Genomic DNA, 26594 nt, shown 5'->3' with positions numbered 1-26594 from the left:
TGCCGCCCGGGGCCACGGGAACCAGGACACGCGCCATGGCTTTCCTAAGAGTCACAAAACTCATCAGGCCAGGTTCCTGATGTCAGTTTGCAGGAGGCACTTGGCAATGTCAAACCAGCCACAGTTGCCTCTGCTGGCAGCTTGCGTCTTGGAGGCACCCTGGGACATTCGGAATATCAGAATAAGCCGGCCGTTGCGTGCCAGCGGTCCCCGGACACGAACGATGGCCTTTCCCCAGAGAAGCAAAACTCACCAGGCCAAGTTCCTGACGTCACTTTGCAAGAGGCACTTGGCACTGTCCAACCAGCCACACTTGCCTCTGGTGGTGCCTTGCTTCTTGCAGGTGTCCTGAGATGTTCAGAATTTTAAGGAGCACCCTGCAGCTACGGTCCACCGGAACCCGTCCAGGAACGATGGCCATTCCCCAGAGAAACAAAACTCACCAGACAAAGTCCTGTTGTCTGTTTGCAGGAGGCACTTTTCACTGTAAAAATCAGCCACAGTTGCATTTTCTGGCAGCTTGCCGCTGGGAGGCATCCTGCGATGTTCGGAATTTTGGTAGTCAGTCAGCCACTCTGGGCCACTGTCACCTGCAAATGAGCACTGGGCCTTTTGCCTGGGAAACGAATCTGACCAGGCCAGATGCCTGATGTCAGTTTGCAGGAGGCACTTGGCACTGTCAAACCAGCCACAGTTGCCTGTGGGGGCACCTTGCATCTGGGAGGCATCCTGATCCATGCGGAATTTCAGCAGGCAGCCGGCCACTCCGGGCCACCGGGCCCTGGACATGAACCATGGCCTTTCCCCAGAGAAACAAAAGTCACCAGGCCAGGTTCCTGATGTCAGTTTGCAGGAGGCACTTGGCACTGTCAAACCAGCCACAGTTGCCTGTGGTGGTACTTTCGTTCTGGGAGGAATCCTGATCCGTTCGGAATATCAGCAGGCGGCCGGCCACTACGGGCCACAGGCCATGGATACGTACAATGGCCGTTCCAAAGAGAAACAAAAATCACCAGGCCAGGTTCCTGATGTCAGTTTGCAGGAGGCACTTGGCACTGTCAAACCAGCCACAGTTGCCGGTGGGGGCTCCATTCCTCTGGGAGCTATCCTGATCTGTGCGGAATTTCAGCAGGCATCCGCCCACTCGAGCCACCGGGCCCTGGACATGAACCACGGCTTTTCCCCAGAGAAACAAAAGTCACCAGGCCAGGTTCCTGATGTCAGTTTGCAGGAGGCACTTGGCACTGTCAAACCAGACACAGTTGCCTGTGGGAGCACCTTGCATCTGGGAGGTATCCTGATCCGTTCGGAATTTCAGCAGGCAGCCGGCCACTGCGGGCCTACAGGTCCAGGATATGAACGATGGCCTTTCCCCAGAGAAACAAAAGTCACCAGGCCAGGTTCCTGATGTCAGTTTGCAGGAGGCACTTGGCACTGTCAAACCAGCCACAGTTGCCTGTGGGGGCACCTTGCATCTGGGAGGTATCCTCAACCGTGCGGAATTTCAGAAGGCAGCCGGGACTCAGGGCGAGCGGGCCCCGGACAAGTATGATGGCCTTTCCCTAGAGAAAGAAAAGTCACCAGGACAGGTTCCGATATCAGTTTGCAGGAGGCACTTGGCACTGTCAAACCAGCCACAGTTGCCTGTGGTGGTACTATCGGTCTGGGAGGTATCCTGATCCGTTCAGAATTTCAGCAGGCGGCCGGCCACTCCAGGCCACCGGGCCCTGAACACGTACAATGGCCTTTCCAAAGAGAAACAAAAGTCACCAGGCCAGGTTCCTGATGTCAGTTTGCAGGAGGCACTTGGCACTGTCAAACGAGACACATTTGCCTGTGGGGGCACCTTGCATCTGGGAGGTATCCTGATCCGTTCGGAATTTCTGCAGGCAGCCGGCCACTCGAGCCACCAGGCCCTGGAGAGGAACGATGGCCTTTCCCCAGAGAAACAAAAGTCACCAGACCAGGTTCCTGATGTCTGTTTGCAGGAGGCACTTGGTACTGTCAAACCAGCCACAGTTGCCTGTGGGGGCACATTGCATCTGGGAGGTATCCTCAACCGTGCGGAATTTCAGCAGGCAGGCGGGACTCCGGGCCAGCGGGCACTGGACACGATCGAGGGCCTTTCCCCAGAGCAACAAAAGTCAGCAGGACAGGTTCCGATGTCAGTTTGCAGGAGGCACTTGGCACTGTCAAACCAGCCACAGTTGCCTGTGGTGGTACTTTCGGTCTGGGAGGCATCCTGATCCGTGCGGAATTTCTGCAGGCAGCCGGCCACTCCAGGCCATTTGGCACTGGATATGAACCATAGCCTTTCCCCAGAGAAACAAAAGTCACCAGGCCAGGTTCCTGATGTCAGTTTGCAGGAGGCACTTGGCACTGTCAAACCAGACACAGTTGCCTGTGGTGGTACTTTCGGTCCGGGGGGTATCCTGATCCGTGCGGAATTTCAGCAGGCAGCCGGCCACTCCGGGCCTCCAGGCCCTGGACACCTACAATGGCCTTTCCCCAGAGAAACAAAAGTCACCAGGCCAGGTTCCTGATGTCAGTTTGCAGGAGGCACTTGGCACTGTCAAACCAGCCAGAGTTGCCTGTGGGGGCACCTCGCATCCTGGAGGTATCCTGATCCGGGCGGAATTTCAGCAGGCCGCCGGCCACTCCAGGCCACCGGGCACTGGACACGAACCATGGCCTTTCCCCAGAGAAACAAAAGTCACCAGTCTAGGTTCCTGATGTCAGTTTGCCGGAGGCTCTTGGCACTGTCAAACCAGCCACAGTTGCCTGTGGTGGTACTTTCGGTCGGGGAGGCATCCTGGTCCATGAGGAATTTCCGCAGGCAGCCGGCCACTCCGGGCCACCAGGCCCTAGACATGTACGATGACCTTTTCCCAGAGAAACCAAAGTTACCAGGACAGGTTCCTGATGTCAGTTTGCAGTAGGCACTTGGCACTGTCAAACCAGCCACAGTTGCCTCGGGCGGCACCTTTCATTTAGACGGTATCCTGATCCGCGCGGAATTTCAGCAGGCAGCCGGCCACTCTGGGCCTACGGGTCCAGGATATGAACGATGGCCTTTCCCCAGAGAAACAAAAGTCACCAGGCCAGGTTCCTGATGTCAGTTTGCAGGAGGCACTTGGCACTGTCAAACCAGCCACAGTTGCCTCTGGGGGCACCTTGCATCTGGGAGGTATCCTGATCCATTCGGAATTTCAGCAGGCAGCCGGCCACTCCAGGCCACCGGGCACTGGACACGAACCATGGCCTTTCCCCAGAGAAACAAAAGTCACCAGGCCAGGTTCCTGATGTCAGTTTGCAGGAGGCACTTGGCACTGTCAAACCAGCCACAGTTGCCTGTGGGGGCACATTGCATCTGGGAGATATCCTGATCCGTTCGGAATTTCAGCAGGCAGCCGGCCACTCCGGTTTACCGGGCCCATGAGAAGAATGATGGCCTTTCCCCAGAGAAACAAAAGTCACCAGGCCAGGTTCCTGATGTCAGTTTGCAGGAGGCACTTGGCACTGTCAAACCAGCCACAGTTGCCTGTGGGGGCACATTGCATCTGGGAGGTATCCTCATCCGTGCGGAATTTCAGCAGGCAGCCGGCCACTCCGGGCCAGCGGGCACAGGACACGATCGAGAGCCTTTCCCCAGAGCAACAAAAGTCACCAGGACAGGTTCCGATGTCAGTTTGCAGGAGGCACTTGGCACTGTCAAACCAGCCACAGTTTCCTGTGGTGGTACTATCGGTCTGGGAGGTATCCTGATCCGTTCGGAATTTCAGCAGGCGGCCGGCCACTCCGGGCCACAGGCCCTGGGCACGTACAATGTCCTTTGCAAAGGAAAACACAAGTCACCAGGCCAGGTTCCTGATGTCAGTTTGCAGGAAGCACTTGGCACTGTCAAATCAGCCACAGGTGTCTGTGGGGGCACCTTGCATCTTGGCGGCATCCTGATCCGTTCGGAATTTCAGCAGGCAGCCGGCCACTCCGGGCCACCGGGCCCTGGACATGAACGATGGCCTTTACCCAGAGAAACAAAAGTCACCAGGCCAGGTTCCGATGTCAGTTTGCAGGAGGCACTTGGCACTGTCAAACCAGCCACAGTTGCCTGTGGTGGTACTATCGGTCTGGGAGGTATCCTGATCCGTTCGGAATTTCAGCAGTCGGCCTGTCTCTACGGGCCACCAGGCCCTGGACACATACAATGGCCTTTCCAAAGAGAAACAAAAATCACCAGGCCAGGTTCCTGATGTCACTTTGCAGGAGGCACTTGGCACTGTCAAATCAGCCACAGTTGCCTGTGGGGGCTCCTTTCATCTGGGAGCTATCCTGATCTGTGCGGAATTTCAGCAGGCAGCCGGCCACTACGGGCCGGAAGGCCCTAGAGAGGAACGATGGCCTTTCCCCAGAGAAACAAAAGTCACCAGGCCAGGTTCCTGATGTCAGTTTGCAGGAGGCACTTGGCACTGTCAAACCAGCCACAGGTGCCTCTGGGGGTACCATCCGTCTCGCAGGCATCCTGATCCGTGCAGAATTTCAGCAGGCAGCCGGCCACTCCGGGCCACCGGGCCTTGGACATGGATCGTGGCCTTTCCCCAGAGAAAACAAAGTGACCAGCCCAGCTTTCCGATGTCTGTTTGCAGGAGGCACTTGGCACTGTCAAACCAGCCACACTTGCCTCTGGTGGTGCCTTGCTTCTGGGAGGTATCTTGAGATATTCGGAATTTTAAGAAGCACCCTGCCGCTACGGTCCATCGGAACCTGCCCAGGAACTATGGCCGTTCCCCAGCGAAACAAAACTCGCCAGGCCAGGTCCCTGATGTACATTTTCAAAAGGAACTTCGCACTGTCCAACCAGCCACAGTTACCGGTGGTGGCACCTTGCTTCAGGCTGGTATATTGGGATGTTCGGAATTTCAGCAGGCACCAGTCCTCTCCTGGCCACCGGACCCTGGACACCAACGATGGACGTTTCTGTGAGAAACAAAAGTCACCAGGCCAGGTTCCTGATGTCAGTTTGGAGGAGGCACTTGGCACTGTCAAACCAGCTACAGGTGCCTCTGGGGGCATTTTTCATATGGGAAGAATCCTGATCCGTGCGGAATTTCAGCCGGCAGCCGGCCACTCCAGGCCAGCGGGCACTGGACAGGAACCATGGCCTTTTCCCAGAGAAACAAAAGTCACCAGGCCAGGTTCCTGATGTCAGTTTGCAGGAGGCACTTGGCACTGTCAAACCAGCCACAGTTGCCTCTGCTGGCACCTTGCATCTGGGAGGTATCCTGATCCATTCGGAATTTCTGCAGGCAGCCGGCCACTCCGGGTCACCGTGCCCGGGACAAGAATGATGGTCTTTTCCCAGAGAAACAAAAGTCACCAGGCCAGGTTCCTGATGTCAGTTTGCAGGAGGCACTTGGCACTGTCAAACCAGCCACAGTTGCCTGTGGTGGTACTATCGGTCTGGGAGGTATCCTGATCCGTTTGGAATTTCAGCAGGCGGCCGGCCACTCCGGGCCACAGGCCCTGGGCACGTACAATGTCCTTTCCGAAGGAAAACACAAGTCACCAGGCCAGGTTCCTGATGTCAGTTTGCAGGAGGCACTTGGCACTGTCAAATCAGCCACAGGTGTCTGTGGGGGCACCTTGCATCCTGGAGGTATCCTGATCCGTGCGGAATTTCAGCAGGCAGCCGGCCACTCCAGGCCACCGGGCACTGGACACGAACCATGGCCATTCCCCAGAGAAACAAAAGTCACCAGGCCAGGTTCCTGATGTCAGTTTGCAGGAGGCACTTGGCACTGTCAAACCAGCCACATTTGCCTCTGGAGGTGCCTTGCTTCTGGGAGGTATCTTGAGATATTCGGAATTTTAAGATGTACCCTGCAGCTACGGTCCATCGGAACCTGCCCAGGAACTATGGCCGTTCCCCAGCGAAACAAAACTCGCCAGGCCAGGTCCCTGATGTACATTTTCAAAAGGAACTTCGCACTGTCCAACCAGCCACAGTTACCGGTGGTGGCACCTTGCTTCAGGCTGGTATATTGGGATGTTCGGAATTTCAGCAGGCACCAGTCCTCTCCTGGCCACTGGACCCTGGACACCAACGATGGCCTTTTCTGTGAGAAACAAAACTCACCAGGCCGAGTTCCTGAGGTCAGTTTGCAAGAGGCACTTGGCACTGTCCAACCACCCACAGGTGCCTGTGGTGGCACCTTGATTCTGGGAGGCATCCAGAGATGTTTGGAATTTTAAGAGACACCCTGCCACGCCGGGTCACCTCAACCTGGACATGAACCATGAACTTTTTCTGACAGAAGCAAAACTCAGCAGGCCAGGTTCCTGATGTCAATTTGCAGGAGGCATTTGGCACTGTCCAATCCGCCACAATTGCCTATTGTGCCGCCTTGCTTCTAGGATGTATATTGAGACGTTCGGAATTTCTGCAGGCAGCCGGCCACTCCGGCCTACAGGACGTGGGAAAAGAACAATGGCTTTTCCTCTGAGAAACAGAACTCACAAGGCCAGGGTCCTGATGTCAGTTTGCAGGAGGCACTTGGCACTGTCCAACCAGCCACAGTTGCCTGTGGGGGCACCTTGCATCTGGGAGGTATCCTCAACCGTGCGGAATTTCAGCAGGCAGCTTGCCGCCCGGGGCCACGGGAACCAGGACACGCGCCATGGCTTTCCTAAGAGTCACAAAACTCATCAGGCCAGGTTCCTGATGTCAGTTTGCAGGAGGCACTTGGCAATGTCAAACCAGCCACAGTTGCCTCTGCTGGCAGCTTGCGTCTTGGAGGCACCCTGGGACATTCGGAATATCAGAATAAGCCGGCCGTTGCGTGCCAGCGGTCCCCGGACACGAACGATGGCCTTTCCCAAGAGAAGCAAAACTCACCAGGCCAAGTTCCTGACGTCACTTTGCAAGAGGCACTTGGCACTGTCCAACCAGCCACACTTGCCTCTGGTGGTGCCTTGCTTCTTGCAGGTGTCCTGAGATGTTCAGAATTTTAAGGAGCACCCTGCAGCTACGGTCCACCGGAACCCGTCCAGGAACGATGGCCATTCCCCAGAGAAACAAAACTCACCAGACAAAGTCCTGTTGTCTGTTTGCAGGAGGCACTTTTCACTGTAAAAATCAGCCACAGTTGCATTTTCTGGCAGCTTGCCGCTGGGAGGCATCCTGCGATGTTCGGAATTTTGGTAGTCAGTCAGCCACTCTGGGCCACTGTCACCTGCAAATGAGCACTGGGCCTTTTGCCTGGGAAACGAATCTGACCAGGCCAGATGCCTGATGTCAGTTTGCAGGAGGCACTTGGCACTGTCAAACCAGCCACAGTTGCCTGTGGGGGCACCTTGCATCTGGGAGGCATCCTGATCCATGCGGAATTTCAGCAGGCAGCCGGCCACTCCGGGCCACCGGGCCCTGGACATGAACCATGGCCTTTCCCCAGAGAAACAAAAGTCACCAGGCCAGGTTCCTGATGTCAGTTTGCAGGAGGCACTTGGCACTGTCAAACCAGCCACAGTTGCCTGTGGTGGTACTTTCGTTCTGGGAGGAATCCTGATCCGTTCGGAATATCAGCAGGCGGCCGGCCACTACGGGCCACAGGCCATGGATACGTACAATGGCCGTTCCAAAGAGAAACAAAAATCACCAGGCCAGGTTCCTGATGTCAGTTTGCAGGAGGCACTTGGCACTGTCAAACCAGCCACAGTTGCCGGTGGGGGCTCCATTCCTCTGGGAGCTATCCTGATCTGTGCGGAATTTCAGCAGGCATCCGCCCACTCGAGCCACCGGGCCCTGGACATGAACCACGGCTTTTCCCCAGAGAAACAAAAGTCACCAGGCCAGGTTCCTGATGTCAGTTTGCAGGAGGCACTTGGCACTGTCAAACCAGACACAGTTGCCTGTGGGAGCACCTTGCATCTGGGAGGTATCCTGATCCGTTCGGAATTTCAGCAGGCAGCCGGCCACTGCGGGCCTACAGGTCCAGGATATGAACGATGGCCTTTCCCCAGAGAAACAAAAGTCACCAGGCCAGGTTCCTGATGTCAGTTTGCAGGAGGCACTTGGCACTGTCAAACCAGCCACAGTTGCCTGTGGGGGCACCTTGCATCTGGGAGGTATCCTCAACCGTGCGGAATTTCAGAAGGCAGCCGGGACTCAGGGCGAGCGGGCCCCGGACAAGTATGATGGCCTTTCCCTAGAGAAACAAAAGTCACCAGGACAGGTTCCGATATCAGTTTGCAGGAGGCACTTGGCACTGTCAAACCAGCCACAGTTGCCTGTGGTGGTACTATCGGTCTGGGAGGTATCCTCATCCGTTCAGAATTTCAGCAGGCGGCCGGCCACTCCAGGCCACCGGGCCCTGAACACGTACAATGGCCTTTCCAAAGAGAAACAAAAGTCACCAGGCCAGGTTCCTGATGTCAGTTTGCAGGAGGCACTTGGCACTGTCAAACGAGACACATTTGCCTGTGGGGGCACCTTGCATCTGGGAGGTATCCTGATCCGTTCGGAATTTCTGCAGGCAGCCGGCCACTCGAGCCACCAGGCCCTGGAGAGGAACGATGGCCTTTCCCCAGAGAAACAAAAGTCACCAGGCCAGGTTCCTGATGTCAGTTTGCAGGAGGACCTTGGCACTGTCAAACCAGCCACAGTTGCCTGTGGGAGCACCTTGCATCTGGGAGGTATCCTGATCCGTTCGGAATTTCAGCAGGCAGCCGGCCAATCCGGGCCTGCAGGCCTCGTACAAGAATGATGGCCTTTCCCCAGAGAAACAAAAGTCACCAGACCAGGTTCCTGATGTCTGTTTGCAGGAGGCACTTGGTACTGTCAAACCAGCCACAGTTGCCTGTGGGGGCACATTGCATCTGGGAGGTATCCTCAACCGTGCGGAATTTCAGCAGGCAGGCGGGACTCCGGGCCAGCGGGCACTGGACACGATCGAGGGCCTTTCCCCAGAGCAACAAAAGTCAGCAGGACAGGTTCCGATGTCAGTTTGCAGGAGGCACTTGGCACTGTCAAACCAGCCACAGTTGCCTGTGGTGGTACTTTCGGTCTGGGAGGCATCCTGATCCGTGCGGAATTTCTGCAGGCAGCCGGCCACTCCAGGCCATTTGGCACTGGATATGAACCATAGCCTTTCCCCAGAGAAACAAAAGTCACCAGGCCAGGTTCCTGATGTCAGTTTGCAGGAGGCACTTGGCACTGTCAAACCAGCCACAGTTGCCTGTGGTGGTACTTTCGGTCCGGGGGGTATCCTGATCCGTGCGGAATTTCAGCAGGCAGCCGGCCACTCCGGGCCTCCAGGCCCTGGACACCTACAATGGCCTTTCCCCAGAGAAACAAAAGTCACCAGGCCAGGTTCCTGATGTCAGTTTGCAGGAGGCACTTGGCACTGTCAAACCAGCCAGAGTTGCCTGTGGGGGCACCTCGCATCCTGGAGGTATCCTGATCCGGGCGGAATTTCAGCAGGCCGCGGGCCACTCCAGGCCACCGGGCACTGGACACGAACCATGGCCTTTCCCCAGAGAAACAAAAGTCACCAGTCTAGGTTCCTGATGTCAGTTTGCCGGAGGCTCTTGGCACTGTCAAACCAGCCACAGTTGCCTGTGGTGGTACTTTCGGTCGGGGAGGCATCCTGGTCCATGAGGAATTTCCGCAGGCAGCCGTCCACTCCGGGCCACCAGGCCCTAGACATGTACGATGACCTTTTCCCAGAGAAACCAAAGTTACCAGGACAGGTTCCTGATGTCAGTTTGCAGTAGGCACTTGGCACTGTCAAACCAGCCACAGTTGCCTCGGGCGGCACCTTTCATTTAGACGGTATCCTGATCCGCGCGGAATTTCAGCAGGCAGCCGGCCACTCCGGGCCTACGGGTCCAGGATATGAACGATGGCCTTTCCCCAGAGAAACAAAAGTCACCAGGCCAGGTTCCTGATGTCAGTTTGCAGGAGGCACTTGGCACTGTCAAACCAGCCACAGTTGCCTGTGGGGGCACCTTGCATCCTGGAGGTATCCTGATCCGTGCGGAATTTCAGCAGGCGGCCTGCCACTCCAGGCCACCGGGCACTGGACACAAACCATGGCCTTTCCCCAGAGAAACAAAAGTCACCAGGGCAGCTTCCTGATGTTAGTTTGCAGGAGGCACTTGGCACTGTCAAACCAGCCAGAGTTGCCTCTGGGGGCACCTTGCATCTGGGAGGTATCCTGATCCATTCGGAATTTCAGCAGGCAGCCGGCAACACCGGGCCACTGGGCCACCTGTCCCCGGGTAAGAAAGATGGCCTTTCCCCAGAGAAACAAAAGTCACCAGGCCAGGTTCCTGATGTCAGTTTGGAGGAGGCAATTGGCACTGTCAAACCAGCCACAGTTGCCTGTGGGGGCACCTTGCATCTGGGAGGTATCCTGATCCATTCGGAATTTCAGTAGGCAGCCGGCGACTCCAGGCCACCGTGCCCCGGACAAGAATGATGGCCTTTTCCCAGAGAAACAAAATTTACCAGGCCAGGTTCCTGATGTCAGTTTGCAGGAGGCACTTGGCACTGTCAAACCAGCCACAGTTGCCTGTGGGGGCACCTTGCATCTGGGAGGTATCCTGATCCGTTCGGAATTTCAGCAGGCAGCCGGCCACTCCGGTTTACCGGGCCCATGAGAAGAATGATGGCCTTTCCCCAGAGAAACAAAAGTCACCAGGCCAGGTTCCTGATGTCAGTTTGCAGGAGGCACTTGGCACTGTCAAACCAGCCACAGTTGCCTGTGGGGGCACCTTGCATCTGGGAGGTATCCTCAAGCGTGCGGAATTTCAGCAGGCAGCCGGGCACTCCGGGCCAGCGGGCACTGGACACGATCGAGGGCCTTTCCCCAGAGCAACAAAAGTCACCAGGACAGGTTCCGATGTCAGTTTGCAGGAGGCACTTGGCACTGTCAAACCAGCCACAGTTGCCTGTGGTGGTACTATCGGTCTGGGAGGTATCCTGATCCGTTCGGAATTTCAGCAGGCGGCCGGCCACTCCGGGGCACAAGCCCTGGGCATGTGCAATGTCCTTTGCAAAGGAAAACACAAGTCACCAGGCCAGGTTCCTGATGTCAGTTTGCAGGAAGCACTTGGCACTGTCAAATCAGCCACAGGTGTCTGTGGGGGCACCTTGCATCTTGGCGGCATCCTGATCCGTTCGGAATTTCAGCAGGCAGCCGGCCACTCCGGGCCACCGGGCCCTGGACATGAACGATGGCCTTTACCCAGAGAAACAAAAGTCACCAGGCCAGGTTCCTGATGTCAGTTTGCAGGAGGCACTTGGCACTGTCAAACCAGCCACAGGTGCCTCTGGGGGTACCATCCGTCTCGCAGGCATCCTGATCCGTGCAGAATTTCAACAGGCAGCCGGCCACTCCGGGCCACCGGGCCTTGGACATGGATCGTGGCCTTTCCCCAGAGAAACCAAAGTGACCAACCCAACTTTCCGATGTCTGTTTGCAGGAGGCACTTGGCACTGTCAAACCTGCCACACTTGCCTCTGGTGGTGCCTTGCTTCTGGGAGGTATCTTGAGATATTCGGAATTTTAAGAAGCACCCTGCCGCTACGGTCCATCGGAACCTGCCCAGGAACTATGGCCGTTCCCCAGAGAAACAAAACTCGCCAGGCCAGGTCCCTGATGTGCATTTTCAAAAGGAACTTCGCACTGTCCAACCAGCCACAGTTACCGGTGGTGGCACCTTGCTTCAGGCTGGTATATTGGGATGTTCGGAATTTCAGCAGGCACCAGTCCTCTCCTGGCCACCGGACCCTGGACACCAACGATGGACGTTTCTGTGAGAAACAAAAGTCACCAGGCCAGGTTCCTGATGTCAGTTTGGAGGAGGCACTTGGCACTGTCAAACCAGCCACAGTTGCCTGTGGGGGCACCTTGCATCTGGGAGGTATCCTGATCCATTCGGAATTTCAGCAGGCAGCCGGCAACACCGGGCCACTGGGCCACCGGTCCCCGGGTAAGAATGATGGCCTTTCCCCAGAGAAACAAAAGTCACCAGTCTAGGTTCCTGATGTCAGTTTGCCGGAGGCTCTTGGCACTGTCAAACCAGCCACAGTTGCCTGTGGTGGTACTTTCGGTCGGGGAGGCATCCTGGTCCATGAGGAATTTCCGCAGGCAGCCGGCCACTCCGGGCCACCAGGCCCTAGACATGTACGATGACCTTTTCCCAGAGAAACCAAAGTTACCAGGACAGGTTCCTGATGTCAGTTTGCAGTAGGCACTTGGCACTGTCAAACCAGCCACAGTTGCCTCGGGCGGCACCTTTCATTTAGACGGTATCCTGATCCGCGCGGAATTTCAGCAGGCAGCCGGCCACTCCGGGCCTACGGGTCCAGGATATGAACGATGGCCTTTCCCCAGAGAAACAAAAGTCACCAGGCCAGGTTCCTGATGTCAGTTTGCAGGAGGCACTTGGCACTGTCAAACCAGCCACAGTTGCCTGTGGGGGCACCTTGCATCCTGGAGGTATCCTGATCCGTGCGGAATTTCAGCAGGCGGCCTGCCACTCCAGGCCACCGGGCACTGGACACAAACCATGGCCTTTCCCCAGAGAAACAAAAGTCACCAGGGCAGCTTCCTGATGTTAGTTTGCAGGAGGTACTTGGCACTGTCAAACCAGCCAGAGTTGCCTCTGGGGGCACCTTGCATCTGGGAGGTATCCTGATCCATTCGGAATTTCAGCAGGCAGCCGGCAACACCGGGCCACTGGGCCACCTGTCCCCGGGTAAGAATGATGGCCTTTCCCCAGAGAAACAAAAGTCACCAGGCCAGGTTCCTGATGTCAGTTTGGAGGAGGCAATTGGCACTGTCAAACCAGCCACAGTTGCCTGTGGGGGCACCTTGCATCTGGGAGGTATCCTGATCCATTCGGAATTTCAGTAGGCAGCCGGCGACTCCAGGCCACCGTGCCCCGGACAAGAATGATGGCCTTTTCCCAGAGAAACAAAATTTACCAGGCCAGGTTCCTGATGTCAGTTTGCAGGAGGCACTTGGCACTGTCAAACCAGCCACAGTTGCCTGTGGGGGCACCTTGCATCTGGGAGGTATCCTGATCCGTTCGGAATTTCAGCAGGCAGCCGGCCACTCCGGTTTACCGGGCCCATGAGAAGAATGATGGCCTTTCCCCAGAGAAACAAAAGTCACCAGGCCAGGTTCCTGATGTCAGTTTGCAGGAGGCACTTGGCACTGTCAAACCAGCCACAGTTGCCTGTGGGGGCACCTTGCATCTGGGAGGTATCCTCAAGCGTGCGGAATTTCAGCAGGCAGCCGGGCACTCCGGGCCACCGGGCACTGGACACGATCGAGGGCCTTTCCCCAGAGCAACAAAAGTCACCAGGACAGGTTCCGATGTCAGTTTGCAGGAGGCACTTGGCACTGTCAAACCAGCCACAGTTGCCTGTGGTGGTACTATCGGTCTGGGAGGTATCCTGATCCGTTCGGAATTTCAGCAGGCGGCCGGCCACTCCGGGGCACAAGCCCTGGGCACGTGCAATGTCCTTTGCAAAGGAAAACACAAGTCACCAGGCCAGGTTCCTGATGTCAGTTTGCAGGAAGCACTTGGCACTGTCAAATCAGCCACAGGTGTCTGTGGGGGCACCTTGCATCTTGGTGGCATCCTGATCCGTTCGGAATTTCAGCAGGCAGCCGGCCACTCCGGGCCACCGGGCCCTGGACATGAACGATGGCCTTTACCCAGAGAAACAAAAGTCACCAGGCCAGGTTCCGATGTCAGTTTGCAGGAGGCACTTGGCACTGTCAAACCAGCCACAGTTGCCTGTGGTGGTACTATCGGTCTGGGAGGTATCCTGATCCGTTCGGAATTTCAGCAGGCGGCCTGTCTCTACGGGCCACCAGGCCCTGGACACATACAATGGCCTTTCCAAAGAGAAACAAAAATCACCAGGCCAGGTTCCTGATGTCACTTTGCAGGAGGCACTTGGCACTGTCAAATCAGCCACAGTTGCCTGTGGGGGCTCCTTTCATCTGGGAGCTATCCTGATCTGTGCGGAATTTCAGCAGGCAGCCGGCCACTACGGGCCGGAAGGCCCTAGAGAGGAACGATGGCCTTTACCCAGAGAAACAAAAGTCACCAGGCCAGGTTCCTGATGTCAGTTTGCAGGAGGCACTTGGCACTGTCAAACCAGCCACAGGTGCCTCTGGGGGTACCATCCGTCTCGCAGGCATCCTGATCCGTGCAGAATTTCAGCAGGCAGCCGGCCACTCCGGGCCACCGGGCCTTGGACATGGATCGTGGCCTTTCCCCAGAGAAACCAAAGTGACCAGCCCAGCTTTCCGATGTCTGTTTGCAGGAGGCACTTGGCACTGTCAAACCAGCCACACTTGCCTCTGGTGGTGCCTTGCTTCTGGGAGGTATCTTGAGATATTCGGAATTTTAAGAAGCACCCTGCCGCTACGGTCCATCGGAACCTGCCCAGGAACTATGGCCGTTCCCCAGAGAAACAAAACTCGCCAGGCCAGGTCCCTGATGTGCATTTTCAAAAGGAACTTCGCACTGTCCAACCAGCCACAGTTACCGGTGGTGGCACCTTGCTTCAGGCTGGTATATTGGGATGTTCGGAATTTCAGCAGGCACCAGTCCTCTCCTGGCCACCGGACCCTGGACACCAACGATGGACGTTTCTGTGAGAAACAAAAGTCACCAGGCCAGGTTCCTGATGTCAGTTTGGAGGAGGCACTTGGCACTGTCAAACCAGCTACAGGTGCCTCTGGGGGCATTTTTCATATGGGAAGAATCCTGATCCGTGCGGAATTTCAGCCGGCAGCCGGCCACTCCAGGCCAGCGGGCACTGGACAGGAACCATGGCCTTTTCCCAGAGAAACAAAAGTCACCAGGCCAGGTTCCTGATGTCAGTTTGCAGGAGGCACTTGGCACTGTCAAACCAGCCACAGTTGCCTCTGCTGGCACCTTGCATCTGGGAGGTATCCTGATCCATTCGGAATTTCTGCAGGCAGCCGGCCACTCCGGGTCACCGTGCCCGGGACAAGAATGATGGTCTTTTCCCAGAGAAACAAAAGTCACCAGGCCAGGTTCCTGATGTCAGTTTGCAGGAGGCACTTGGCACTGTCAAACCAGCCACAGTTGCCTGTGGTGGTACTATCGGTCTGGGAGGTATCCTGATCCGTTTGGAATTTCAGCAGGCGGCCGGCCACTCCGGGCCACAGGCCCTGGGCACGTACAATGTCCTTTCCGAAGGAAAACACAAGTCACCAGGCCAGGTTCCTGATGTCAGTTTGCAGGAGGCACTTGGCACTGTCAAATCAGCCACAGGTGTCTGTGGGGGCACCTTGCATCTTGGCGGCATCCTGATCCGTGAGGAATTTCAGCAGGCAGCCGGCCACTCCGGGCCACTGGGCCCTGGACACAAACCATGGCCATTCCCCAGAGAAACAAAAGTCACCAGGCCAGGTTCCTGATGTCAGTTTGCAGGAGGCACTTGGCACTGTCAAACCAGCCACATTTGCCTCTGGAGGTGCCTTGCTTCTGGGAGGTATCTTGAGATATTCGGAATTTTAAGATGTACCCTGCAGCTACGGTCCATCGGAACCTGCCCAGGAACTATGGCCGTTCCCCAGCGAAACAAAACTCGCCAGGCCAGGTCCCTGATGTACATTTTCAAAAGGAACTTCGCACTGTCCAACCAGCCACAGTTACCGGTGGTGGCACCTTGCTTCAGGCTGGTATATTGGGATGTTCGGAATTTCAGCAGGCACCAGTCCTCTCCTGGCCACTGGACCCTGGACACCAACGATGGCCTTTTCTGTGAGAAACAAAACTCACCAGGCCGAGTTCCTGAGGTCAGTTTGCAAGAGGCACTTGGCACTGTCCAACCACCCACAGGTGCCTGTGGTGGCACCTTGATTCTGGGAGGCATCCAGAGATGTTTGGAATTTTAAGAGACACCCTGCCACGCCGGGTCACCTCAACCTGGACATGAACCATGAACTTTTTCTGACAGAAGCAAAACTCAGCAGGCCAGGTTCCTGATGTCAATTTGCAGGAGGCATTTGGCACTGTCCAATCCGCCACAATTGCCTATTGTGCCGCCTTGCTTCTAGGATGTATATTGAGACGTTCGGAATTTCTGCAGGCAGCCGGCCACTCCGGCCTACAGGACGTGGGAAAAGAACAATGGCTTTTCCTCTGAGAAACAGAACTCACAAGGCCAGGGTCCTGATGTCAGTTTGCAGGAGGCACTTGGCACTGTCCAACCAGCCACAGTTGCCTGTGGGGGCACCTTGTATCTGGGAGGTATCCTCAACCGTGCGGAATTTCAGCAGGCAGCTTGCCGCCCGGGGCCACGGGAACCAGGACACGCGCCATGGCTTTCCTAAGAGTCACAAAACTCATCAGGCCAGGTTCCTGATGTCAGTTTGCAGGAGGCACTTGGCAATGTCAAACCAGCCACAGTTGCCTCTGCTGGCAGCTTGCGTCTTGGAGGCACCCTGGGACATTCGGAATATCAGAATAAGCCGGCCGTTGCGTGCCAGCGGTCCCCGGACACGAACGATGGCCTTTCCCCAGAGAAGCAAAACTCACCAGGCCAAGTTCCTGACGTCACTTTGCAAGAGGCACTTGGCACTGTCCAACCAGCCACACTTGCCTCTGGTGGTGCCTTGCTTCTTGCAGGTGTCCTGAGATGTTCAGAATTTTAAGGAGCACCCTGCAGCTACGGTCCACCGGAACCCGTCCAGGAACGATGGCCATTCCCCAGAGAAACAAAACTCACCAGACAAAGTCCTGTTGTCTGTTTGCAGGAGGCACTTTTCACTGTAAAAATCAGCCACAGTTGCATTTTCTGGCAGCTTGCCGCTGGGAGGCATCCTGCGATGTTCGGAATTTTGGTAGTCAGTCAGCCACTCTGGGCCACTGTCACCTGCAAATGAGCACTGGGCCTTTTGCCTGGGAAACGAATCTGACCAGGCCAGATGCCTGATGTCAGTTTGCAGGAGGCACTTGGCACTGTCAAACCAGCCACAGTTGCCTGTGGGGGCACCTTGCATCTGGGAGGCATCCTGATCCATGCGGAATTTCAGCAGGCAGCCGGCCACTCCGGGCCACCGGGCCCTGGACATGAACCATGGCCTTTCCCCAGAGAAACAAAAGTCACCAGGCCAGGTTCCTGATGTCAGTTTGCAGGAGGCACTTGGCACTGTCAAACCAGCCACAGTTGCCTGTGGTGGTACTTTCGTTCTGGGAGGAATCCTGATCCGTTCGGAATATCAGCAGGCGGCCGGCCACTACGGGCCACAGGCCATGGATACGTACAATGGCCGTTCCAAAGAGAAACAAAAATCACCAGGCCAGGTTCCTGATGTCAGTTTGCAGGAGGCACTTGGCACTGTCAAACCAGCCACAGTTGCCGGTGGGGGCTCCATTCCTCTGGGAGCTATCCTGATCTGTGCGGAATATCAGCAGGCAGCCGGCCACTCCGGGCCTACAGGTCCAGGATATGAACGATGGCCTTTCCCCAGAGAAACAAAAGTCACCAGGCCAGGTTCCTGATGTCAGTTTGCAGGAGGCACTTGGCACTGTCAAACCAGCCACAGTTGCCTGTGGGGGCACCTTGCATCTGGGAGGTATCCTCAACCGTGCGGAATTTCAGAAGGCAGCCGGGACTCAGGGCGAGCGGTCCCCGGACAAGTATGATGGCCTTTCCCTAGAGAAACAAAAGTCACCAGGACAGGTTCCGATATCAGTTTGCAGGAGGCACTTGGCACTGTCAAACCAGCCACAGTTGCCTGTGGTGGTACTATCGGTCTGGGAGGTATCCTGATCCGTTCAGAATTTCAGCAGGCGGCCGGCCACTCCAGGCCACCGGGCCCTGAACACGTACAATGGCCTTTCCAAAGAGAAACAAAAGTCACCAGGCCAGGTTCCTGATGTCAGTTTGCAGGAGGCACTTGGCACTGTCAAACGAGACACATTTGCCTGTGGGGGCACCTTGCATCTGGGAGGTATCCTGATCCGTTCGGAATTTCTGCAGGCAGCCGGCCACTCGAGCCACCAGGCCCTGGAGAGGAACGATGGCCTTTCCCCAGAGAAACAAAAGTCACCAGGCCAGGTTCCTGATGTCAGTTTGCAGGAGGACCTTGGCACTGTCAAACCAGCCACAGTTGCCTGTGGGAGCACCTTGCATCTGGGAGGTATCCTGATCCGTTCGGAATTTCAGCAGGCAGCCGGCCAATCCGGGCCTGCAGGCCTCGTACAAGAATGATGGCCTTTCCCCAGAGAAACAAAAGTCACCAGACCAGGTTCCTGATGTCTGTTTGCAGGAGGCACTTGGTACTGTCAAACCAGCCACAGTTGCCTGTGGGGGCACATTGCATCTGGGAGGTATCCTCAACCGTGCGGAATTTCAGCAGGCAGGCGGGACTCCGGGCCAGCGGGCACTGGACACGATCGAGGGCCTTTCCCCAGAGCAACAAAAGTCAGCAGGACAGGTTCCGATGTCAGTTTGCAGGAGGCACTTGGCACTGTCAAACCAGCCACAGTTGCCTGTGGTGGTACTTTCGGTCTGGGAGGCATCCTGATCCGTGCGGAATTTCTGCAGGCAGCCGGCCACTCCAGGCCATTTGGCACTGGATATGAACCATAGCCTTTCCCCAGAGAAACAAAAGTCACCAGGCCAGGTTCCTGATGTCAGTTTGCAGGAGGCACTTGGCACTGTCAAACCAGACACAGTTGCCTGTGGTGGTACTTTCGGTCCGGGGGGTATCCTGATCCGTGCGGAATTTCAGCAGGCAGCCGGCCACTCCGGGCCTCCAGGCCCTGGACACCTACAATGGCCTTTCCCCAGAGAAACAAAAGTCACCAGGCCAGGTTCCTGATGTCAGTTTGCAGGAGGCACTTGGCACTGTCAAACCAGCCAGAGTTGCCTGTGGGGGCACCTCGCATCCTGGAGGTATCCTGATCCGGGCGGAATTTCAGCAGGCCGCCGGCCACTCCAGGCCACCGGGCACTGGACACGAACCATGGCCTTTCCCCAGAGAAACAAAAGTCACCAGTCTAGGTTCCTGATGTCAGTTTGCCGGAGGCTCTTGGCACTGTCAAACCAGCCACAGTTGCCTGTGGTGGTACTTTCGGTCGGGGAGGCATCCTGGTCCATGAGGAATTTCCGCAGGCAGCCGTCCACTCCGGGCCACCAGGCCCTAGACATGTACGATGACCTTTTCCCAGAGAAACCAAAGTTACCAGGACAGGTTCCTGATGTCAGTTTGCAGTAGGCACTTGGCACTGTCAAACCAGCCACAGTTGCCTCGGGCGGCACCTTTCATTTAGACGGTATCCTGATCCGCGCGGAATTTCAGCAGGCAGCCGGCCACTCCGGGCCTACGGGTCCAGGATATGAACGATGGCCTTTCCCCAGAGAAACAAAAGTCACCAGGCCAGGTTCCTGATGTCAGTTTGCAGGAGGCACTTGGCACTGTCAAACCAGCCACAGTTGCCTCTGGGGGCACCTTGCATCTGGGAGGTATCCTGATCCATTCGGAATTTCAGCAGGCAGCCGGCCACTCCAGGCCACCGGGCACTGGACACGAACCATGGCCTTTCCCCAGAGAAACAAAAGTCACCAGGCCAGGTTCCTGATGTCAGTTTGCAGGAGGCACTTGGCACTGTCAAACCAGCCACAGTTGCCTGTGGGGGCACATTGCATCTGGGAGGTATCCTGATCCGTTCGGAATTTCAGCAGGCAGCCGGCCACTCCGGTTTACCGGGCCCATGAGAAGAATGATGGCCTTTCCCCAGAGAAACAAAAGTCACCAGGCCAGGTTCCTGATGTCAGTTTGCAGGAGGCACTTGGCACTGTCAAACCAGCCACAGTTGCCTGTGGGGGCACATTGCATCTGGGAGGTATCCTCATCCGTGCGGAATTTCAGCAGGCAGCCGGCCACTCCGGGCCAGCGGGCACAGGACACGATCGAGAACCTTTCCCCAGAGCAACAAAAGTCACCAGGACAGGTTCCGATGTCAGTTTGCAGGAGGCACTTGGCACTGTCAAACCAGCCACAGTTTCCTGTGGTGGTACTATCGGTCTGGGAGGTATCCTGATCCGTTCGGAATTTCAGCAGGCGGCCGGCCACTCCGGGCCACAGGCCCTGGGCACGTACAATGTCCTTTGCAAAGGAAAACACAAGTCACCAGGCCAGGTTCCTGATGTCAGTTTGCAGGAAGCACTTGGCACTGTCAAATCAGCCACAGGTGTCTGTGGGGGCACCTTGCATCTTGGCGGCATCCTGATCCCTTCGGAATTTCAGCAGGCAGCCGGCCACTCCGGGCCACCGGGCCCTGGACATGAACGATGGCCTTTACCCAGAGAAACAAAAGTCACCAGGCCAGGTTCCGATGTCAGTTTGCAGGAGGCACTTGGCACTGTCAAACCAGCCACAGTTGCCTGTGGTGGTACTATCGGTCTGGGAGGTATCCTGATCCGTTCGGAATTTCAGCAGTCGGCCTGTCTCTACGGGCCACCAGGCCTTGGACACATACAATGGCCTTTCCAAAGAGAAACAAAAATCACCAGGCCAGGTTCCTGATGTCACTTTGCAGGAGGCACTTGGCACTGTCAAATCAGCCACAGTTGCCTGTGGGGGCTCCTTTCATCTGGGAGCTATCCTGATCTGTGCGGAATTTCAGCAGGCAGCCGGCCACTACGGGCCGGAAGGCCCTAGAGAGGAACGATGGCCTTTCCCCAGAGAAACAAAAGTCACCAGGCCAGGTTCCTGATGTCAGTTTGCAGGAGGCACTTGGCACTGTCAAACCAGCCACAGGTGCCTCTGGGGGTACCATCCGTCTCGCAGGCATCCTGATCCGTGCAGAATTTCAGCAGGCAGCCGGCCACTCCGGGCCACCGGGCCTTGGACATGGATCGTGGCCTTTCCCCAGAGAAACCAAAGTGACCAGCCCAGCTTTCCGATGTCTGTTTGCAGGAGGCACTTGGCACTGTCAAACCAGCCACACTTGCCTCTGGTGGTGCCTTGCTTCTGGGAGGTATCTTGAGATATTCGGAATTTTAAGAAGCACCCTGCCGCTACGGTCCATCGGAACCTGCCCAGGAACTATGGCCGTTCCCCAGAGAAACAAAACTCGCCAGGCCAGGTCCCTGATGTGCATTTTCAAAAGGAACTTCGCACTGTCCAACCAGCCACAGTTACCGGTGGTGGCACCTTGCTTCAGGCTGGTATATTGGGATGTTCGGAATTTCAGCAGGCACCAGTCCTCTCCTGGCCACCGGACCCTGGACACCAACGATGGACGTTTCTGTGAGAAACAAAAGTCACCAGGCCAGGTTCCTGATGTCAGTTTGGAGGAGGCACTTGGCACTGTCAAACCAGCTACAGGTGCCTCTGGGGGCATTTTTCATATGGGAAGAATCCTGATCCGTGCGGAATTTCAGCCGGCAGCCGGCCACTCCAGGCCAGCGGGCACTGGACAGGAACCATGGCCTTTTCCCAGAGAAACAAAAGTCACCAGGCCAGGTTCCTGATGTCAGTTTGCAGGAGGCACTTGGCACTGTCAAACCAGCCACAGTTGCCTCTGCTGGCACCTTGCATCTGGGAGGTATCCTGATCCATTCGGAATTTCTGCAGGCAGCCGGCCACTCCGGGTCACCGTGCCCGGGACAAGAATGATGGTCTTTTCCCAGAGAAACAAAAGTCACCAGGCCAGGTTCCTGATGTCAGTTTGCAGGAGGCACTTGGCACTGTCAAACCAGCCACAGTTGCCTCGGGCGGCACCTTTCATTTAGACGGTATCCTGATCCGCGCGGAATTTCAGCAGGCAGCCGGCCACTCCGGGCCTACGGGTCCAGGATATGAACGATGGCCTTTCCCCAGAGAAACAAAAGTCACCAGGCCAGGTTCCTGATGTCAGTTTGCAGGAGGCACTTGGCACTGTCAAACCAGCCACAGTTGCCTGTGGGGGCACCTTGCATCCTGGAGGTATCCTGATCCGTGCGGAATTTCAGCAGGCGGCCTGCCACTCCAGGCCACCGGGCACTGGACACAAACCATGGCCTTTCCCCAGAGAAACAAAAGTCACCAGGGCAGCTTCCTGATGTTAGTTTGCAGGAGGTACTTGGCACTGTCAAACCAGCCAGAGTTGCCTCTGGGGGCACCTTGCATCTGGGAGGTATCCTGATCCATTCGGAATTTCAGCAGGCAGCCGGCAACACCGGGCCACTGGGCCACCTGTCCCCGGGTAAGAATGATGGCCTTTCCCCAGAGAAACAAAAGTCACCAGGCCAGGTTCCTGATGTCAGTTTGGAGGAGGCAATTGGCACTGTCAAACCAGCCACAGTTGCCTGTGGGGGCACCTTGCATCTGGGAGGTATCCTGATCCATTCGGAATTTCAGTAGGCAGCCGGCGACTCCAGGCCACCGTGCCCCGGACAAGAATGATGGCCTTTTCCCAGAGAAACAAAATTTACCAGGCCAGGTTCCTGATGTCAGTTTGCAGGAGGCACTTGGCACTGTCAAACCAGCCACAGTTGCCTGTGGGGGCACCTTGCATCTGGGAGGTATCCTGATCCGTTCGGAATTTCAGCAGGCAGCCGGCCACTCCGGTTTACCGGGCCCATGAGAAGAATGATGGCCTTTCCCCAGAGAAACAAAAGTCACCAGGCCAGGTTCCTGATGTCAGTTTGCAGGAGGCACTTGGCACTGTCAAACCAGCCACAGTTGCCTGTGGGGGCACCTTGCATCTGGGAGGTATCCTCAAGCGTGCGGAATTTCTGCAGGCAGCCGGGCACTCCGGGCCACCGGGCACTGGACACGATCGAGGGCCTTTCCCCAGAGCAACAAAAGTCACCAGGACAGGTTCCGATGTCAGTTTGCAGGAGCCACTTGGCACTGTCAAACCAGCCACAGTTGCCTGTGGTGGTACTATCGGTCTGGGAGGTATCCTGATCCGTTCGGAATTTCAGCAGGCGGCCGGCCACTCCGGGGCACAAGCCCTGGGCATGTGCAATGTCCTTTGCAAAGGAAAACACAAGTCACCAGGCCAGGTTCCTGATGTCAGTTTGCAGGAAGCACTTGGCACTGTCAAATCAGCCACAGGTGTCTGTGGGGGCACCTTGCATCTTGGCGGCATCCTGATCCGTTCGGAATTTCAGCAGGCAGCCGGCCACTCCGGGCCACCGGGCCCTGGACATGAACGATGGCCTTTACCCAGAGAAACAAAAGTCACCAGGCCAGGTTCCTGATGTCAGTTTGCAGGAGGCACTTGGCACTGTCAAACCAGCCACAGGTGCCTCTGGGCGTACCATCCGTCTCGCAGGCATCCTGATCCGTGCAGAATTTCAACAGGCAGCCGGCCACTCCGGGCCACCGGGCCTTGGACATGGATCGTGGCCTTTCCCCAGAGAAACCAAAGTGACCAACCCAACTTTCCGATGTCTGTTTGCAGGAGGCACTTGGCACTGTCAAACCTGCCACACTTGCCTCTGGTGGTGCCTTGCTTCTGGGAGGTATCTTGAGATATTCGGAATTTTAAGAAGCACCCTGCCGCTACGGTCCATCGGAACCTGCCCAGGAACTATGGCCGTTCCCCAGAGAAACAAAACTCGCCAGGCCAGGTCCCTGATGTGCATTTTCAAAAGGAACTTCGCACTGTCCAACCAGCCACAGTTACCGGTGGTGGCACCTTGCTTCAGGCTGGTATATTGGGATGTTCGGAATTTCAGCAGGCACCAGTCCTCTCCTGGCCACCGGACCCTGGACACCAACGATGGACGTTTCTGTGAGAAACAAAAGTCACCAGGCCAGGTTCCTGATGTCAGTTTGGAGGAGGCACTTGGCACTGTCAAACCAGCCACAGTTGCCTGTGGGGGCACCTTGCATCTGGGAGGTATCCTGATCCATTCGGAATTTCTGCAGGCAGCCGGCCACTCCGGGTCACCGTGCCCGGGACAAGAATGATGGTCTTTTCCCAGAGAAACAAAAGTCACCAGGCCAGGTTCCTGATGTCAGTTTGCAGGAGGCACTTGGCACTGTCAAACCAGCCACAGTTGCCTCTGGGGGCATTTTTCATATGGGAAGTATCCTGATCCGTGCGGAATTTCAGCAGGCAGCCGGCCACTCCAGGCCACCGGGCACTGGACACGAACCATGGCCTTTCCCCAGAGAAACAAAAGTCACCAGGCCAGGTTCCTGATGTCAGTTTGCAGGAGGCACTTGGCACTGTCAAACCAACCACAGTTGCCTGTGGTGGTACTATCGGTCTGGGAGGTATCCTGATCCGTTTGGAATTTCAGCAGGCGGCCGGCCACTCCGGGCCACAGGCCCTGGGCACGTACAATGTCCTTTCCGAAGGAAAACACAAGTCACCAGGCCAGGTTCCTGATGTCAGTTTGCAGGAGGCACTTGGCACTGTCAAATCAGCCACAGGTGTCTGTGGGGGCACCTTGCATCTTGGCGGCATCCTGATCCGTGAGGAATTTCAGCAGGCAGCCGGCCACTCCGGGCCACTGGGCCCTGGACACAAACCATGGCCATTCCCCAGAGAAACAAAAGTCACCAGGCCAGGTTCCTGATGTCAGTTTGCAGGAGGCACTTGGCACTGTCAAACCAGCCACAGTTGCCTGTGGGGGCACCTTGCATCTGGGAGGCATCCTGATCCATGCGGAATTTCAGCAGGCAGCCGGCCACTCCGGGCCACCGGGCCCTGGACATGAACCATGGCCTTTCCCCAGAGAAACAAAAGTCACCAGGCCAGGTTCCTGATGTCAGTTTGCAGGAGGCACTTGGCACTGTCAAACCAGCCACAGTTGCCTGTGGTGGTACTTTCGTTCTGGGAGGAATCCTGATCCGTTCGGAATATCAGCAGGCGGCCGGCCACTACGGGCCACAGGCCATGGATACGTACAATGGCCGTTGCAAAGAGAAACAAAAATCACCAGGCCAGGTTCCTGATGTCAGTTTGCAGGAGGCACTTGGCACTGTCAAACCAGCCACAGTTGCCGGTGGGGGCTCCATTCCTCTGGGAGCTATCCTGATCTGTGCGGAATTTCAGCAGGCATCCGCCCACTCGAGCCACCGGGCCCTGGACATGAACCACGGCTTTTCCCCAGAGAAACAAAAGTCACCAGGCCAGGTTCCTGATGTCAGTTTGCAGGAGGCACTTGGCACTGTCAAACCAGACACAGTTGCCTGTGGGAGCACCTTGCATCTGGGAGGTATCCTGATCCGTTCGGAATTTCAGCAGGCAGCCGGCCACTGCGGGCCTACAGGTCCAGGATATGAACGATGGCCTTTCTCCAGAGAAACAAAAGTCACCAGGCCAGGTTCCTGATGTCAGTTTGCAGGAGGCACTTGGCACTGTCAAACCAGCCACAGTTGCCTGTGGGGGCACCTTGCATCTGGGAGGTATCCTCAACCGTGCGGAATTTCAGAAGGCAGCCGGGACTCAGGGCGAGTGGGCCCCGGACAAGTATGATGGCCTTTCCCTAGAGAAAGAAAAGTCACCAGGACAGGTTCCGATATCAGTTTGCAGGAGGCACTTGGCACTGTCAAACCAGCCACAGTTGCCTGTGGTGGTACTATCGGTCTGGGAGGTATCCTGATCCGTTCAGAATTTCAGCAGGCGGCCGGCCACTCCAGGCCACCGGGCCCTGAACACGTACAATGGCCTTTCCAAAGAGAAACAAAAGTCACCAGGCCAGGTTCCTGATGTCAGTTTGCAGGAGGCACTTGGCACTGTCAAACGAGACACATTTGCCTGTGGGGGCACCTTGCATCTGGGAGGTATCCTGATCCGTTCGGAATTTCTGCAGGCAGCCGGCCACTCGAGCCACCAGGCCCTGGAGAGGAACGATGGCCTTTCCCCAGAGAAACAAAAGTCACCAGGCCAGGTTCCTGATGTCAGTTTGCAGGAGGACCTTGGCACTGTCAAACCAGCCACAGTTGCCTGTGGTGGTACTTTCGTTCTGGGAGGAATCCTGATCCGTTCGGAATATCAGCAGGCGGCCGGCCACTACGGGCCACAGGCCATGGATACGTACAATGGCCGTTGCAAAGAGAAACAAAAATCACCAGGCCAGGTTCCTGATGTCAGTTTGCAGGAGGCACTTGGCACTGTCAAACCAGCCACAGTTGCCGGTGGGGGCTCCATTCCTCTGGGAGCTATCCTGATCTGTGCGGAATTTCAGCAGGCATCCGCCCACTCGAGCCACCGGGCCCTGGACATGAACCACGGCTTTTCCCCAGAGAAACAAAAGTCACCAGGCCAGGTTCCTGATGTCAGTTTGCAGGAGGCACTTGGCACTGTCAAACCAGACACAGTTGCCTGTGGGAGCACCTTGCATCTGGGAGGTATCCTGATCCGTTCGGAATTTCAGCAGGCAGCCGGCCACTGCGGGCCTACAGGTCCAGGATATGAACGATGGCCTTTCTCCAGAGAAACAAAAGTCACCAGGCCAGGTTCCTGATGTCAGTTTGCAGGAGGCACTTGGCACTGTCAAACCAGCCACAGTTGCCTGTGGGGGCACCTTGCATCTGGGAGGTATCCTCAACCGTGCGGAATTTCAGAAGGCAGCCGGGACT

This window comes from Passer domesticus, chromosome 5, assembly GCF_036417665.1.
Source record: "Passer domesticus isolate bPasDom1 chromosome 5, bPasDom1.hap1, whole genome shotgun sequence".
NCBI lineage: Eukaryota > Metazoa > Chordata > Aves > Passeriformes > Passeridae > Passer > Passer domesticus.
The sequence above is the reverse complement of the archived record's forward strand: the minus strand, read 5'-3'. Positions refer to the sequence as shown.